The sequence below is a fragment of the Psammomys obesus genome, unplaced genomic scaffold (assembly GCF_907164565.1).
Source record: "Psammomys obesus unplaced genomic scaffold, mPsaObe1.curated_primary_1811, whole genome shotgun sequence".
NCBI classification, from domain to species: domain Eukaryota; kingdom Metazoa; phylum Chordata; class Mammalia; order Rodentia; family Muridae; genus Psammomys; species Psammomys obesus.
The window spans coordinates 50,940,173-50,943,616 of NW_026591086.1; the positions used below are offsets into that span (position 1 = coordinate 50,940,173).

General features: G+C 43.2%; 1 pseudogene; it reads left to right on the plus strand.

The window, feature by feature from the left end:
• Positions 1-1,273: 1,273 nt before the first annotated feature.
• On the plus strand, positions 1,274-2,776 carry LOC129678710 (citrate synthase, mitochondrial-like; annotated as a pseudogene).
• The last annotated feature ends 668 nt before the right edge of the window (positions 2,777-3,444 follow it).

Consider the following 3,444-nt stretch of genomic DNA (forward strand, 5'->3'; position numbering starts at 1 on the left):
TGTAGGAGAAAAGTTTCTTCTACAGGCAATGAAGTCTGTGTATAATTTAGTGGTCTAATCCAACTCTATTAGGTTAGAGAACATACTCTCTTACCTTTCTTCTAAATAGTTCTTATTATATATTTTATTGTTGAAAATCTGAATAATTAAAGAATCCAGTTTGTAACTTATTCTATTATTATTATTATTATTATTATTATTATTATTATTATTATTATGTGTATCCTTTAATTTATGTCCCAGCTATAGTCAAAACTTCGTACAGCAGCTACCTAAAATAAGAATTGGTTTAAGCAGCCACAGACAGTTTTATCTTTATATACAGTTCTTCAGGCTGGATCAAATGAACTAAGCACAGATTTCCTGTGTTCTTGGTACACTTAAAGCCAGTCATTCTGTACAGTTATGCCTTATTTTATTAATTTACTGTGAGAAAGATCTGTTAATTCAAAACCATATTCCTGTAGGATTTCTGTATTCCTTGAGACAGTAAATTATTTTCATGTCGATTTTGTTCCTTTAGAAATAGAGTTAATATTGTCTTTCAAACCAGAGTAGATAAACAAACCAACCACCTCTCCCTTTCCCCTCAAAAACCTAAAAAAAAAAAAAAAAATTCATGCAGTGCAGTTCTCTTCTCTGTAATTGATTCTTACTTAGTGGTCAAATAGGAAACTAGAATAACTTAAAAAAAAAAAAGCGATGGATTGATGGATTGATGGATTGATGTTCTGTTTTCTGTTTGTTTGATGTTGGAAACTGAAAACCGTCTGACAGAAGTCAGGCAAGGTAAACTTATACTTCCTGTTTTCATATTTCTTTTAGTATTTTTATTTTATTTTTATCAGCTTCATTTGTTCTACCTTCTGCCAGATCTGTATCTGTAATCACCTTCATGCGTTTATGTTCCTCACACTTTGTTGTGCCTGATTTGCGAGACTGCCAAAAGACCACCAAGAGTTGAGGATCTTTTTATTACAAGCTTGAGCTCGGGCCCACACCTCACCGACAAGCCTGTAAGTTCTGTACAGTAGAAATAGCATTCTTCAAACATGGTAGTGATCTAGACTAATGTTTTATTGATTGTCATCTTGCCAGGTGGTCTTTAGGAGACACCCTGTGAATCAGTCTCCTTACACATCCTCTAATGATGGTAAATTCAAAATCTTATATACACCTGTTGTAAAAGAAACTTAACACACTCATAGTAGAGTATATCTCTAACTGAACACCTTTCTTTCTCTTAATGCTGTTGCTTTAGTTTATATAAAATATGGGGACCCTGGGCTGGGCACCTCAGCCGGCTCGTCCACCCTTCCCCTCTGCTGCCTCCTTTCAACCTTGTCCGCTGGTTGGCGTGGTCTCTGTCACAGTGGTGGCCTCTCCGGTCACAACTGCAGCTCTCCCCCTCCGCTCTGCTCCCTTCCCACCGCCGGATCCCGAATATGCCTGCCATGGCTCTGCTCAAGCAGCAGCCCGGCTCTGGAAAGCCAAGAATTCATCCTGTCTTGTCCTTGCCGCCCGGCATGCCAGTGTTTCTTCCACGAATTTGAAAGATGTACTGGCCAATCTGATACCAAAGGAGCAGACCGGAATTAAGGCCTTTAGACAACAACATGGGAACACAGTGGTGGGCCAAATCACTGTGGACATGATGTATGGTGGCACGAGAGGCATGAAAGGACTTGTATATGAAACATCAGTTCTTGATCCTGATGAGGGCATCCGTTTTCGAGGCTATCGTATCCCTGAATGCCAGAAAACGCTAAGGGTGGGGAAGAACCCCTGCCTGAGGGCTTATTTTGGCTGCTAGTAACTGGACAGATGCCAACAGAGGAACAGGTATCATGGCTCTCACAAGAATGGGCAAAAGGGGCAGCTCTGCCTTCTCATGTGCTCACCATGCTGGACAACTTTCCTACCAATCTGCACCCCATGTCTCAGCTCAGCGCAGCCATCACAGCCCTCAACAGTGACAGTAAGTTTGCCCGGGCATATGCAGAGGGAATCCATCGAACTAAATACTGGGAGCTGATTTATGAAGACTGTATGGACCTGATTGCGAAGCTATCCTGTGTTGCTGCAGAGATCTATCGGAATCTTTACCGGGAGGGCAGCAGTACTGGGGCCATTGACTCTAAGCTGGACTGGTCCCACAATTTTACCAACATGTTAGGCTAGACTGATGCTCAGTTCACACGAGCCACTTGGTGGGCAGCGCTCTTTCAGACCCTTACCTGTCCTTTTCAGCAGCCATGAATGGTCTAGCAGGGCCTCTACATGGACTAGCAAATCAGGAGGTGCTTGTCTGGCTAACACAGCTACAGAAGGAAGTTGGCAAAGATGTGTCCGATGAGAAATTACGAGACTACATCTGGAACACACTCAACTCAGGACGGGTTGTCCCAGGAAATGGTCACGCAGTTCTAAGGAAGACTGACCCACGATATTCCTGTCGGCGAGAGTTTGCTCTGAAACATCCACCTAACGACCCCATGTTTAAGCTGGTTGCTCAGCTGTACAAGATTGTGCCCAACATCTTCTTAGAGCAAGAAAAGGCCAAGAACCCTTGGCCCAATGTCGATGCTCACAGCGGGGTGCTGCTCCAGTACTACAGCATGACGGAGATGAACCACTACACAGTGCTGTTTGGAAATGTCGAGGGCGCTGGGGGTGCTGGCGCAGCTCAACTGGAGCAGAGCCCTAGGCTTCCCTCTGGAAAGGCCCAAGTCCCTGAGCACCGATGATGAAGTTTGTGGACTCCAAGTCAGGGTAAACTGGGAGACTGGGGAAACTGACTATAAGAGAACGAGGAAGCTTAAAAATAAAGGACAATTTTGTTTTGTTTCAAGGGCGTTTTAAGACCTAAGATTAAACTGTATCTGAGGCACTGAAAATATATTTGAAATTAAAATATAAATTAAGACTCAAAAGACGGCAGTGACCCCATCTTCCCTCTCCAGCTCACTTCTCCTACCTGGAATGAGTTGCCCACCAACCATAGGACAACCAGAACTAATGCATGTAGTCAGGGTTGGATCTGCTTCCCACCAGCTCTAGAGTGAGACTTCGGCTCCTCTTTGTTTAGATTGAAGCAGGTTACAGAAAAGCTGCAGTCACTCTGTGAAGCTATTGCTTCCACTCTGCCAGCCTCCAAGTCATTTAGGCCAGGGCCAGGCCCCCTTTGTTTCCACAGGAATCATATTGATGGCAGCAGTGTCAAATCCTAGGGCCTTTTTTGCCATGAACACAATCACCTCCTAGCAAGATCTATTGGTTAGCTGGAAACACTTTAACAACTTTTTACACTATTAGGCCTGGTATTTATTTTGACTGTTACTCAGCATTTGATCCTATTCCTCCTTTTAAATTATACCATTAAAATTAAAGTCTGGGAGTATTGTGTTTCCTTCCAGGCTTTTTATATCTGCTGTGCCTCAAGCA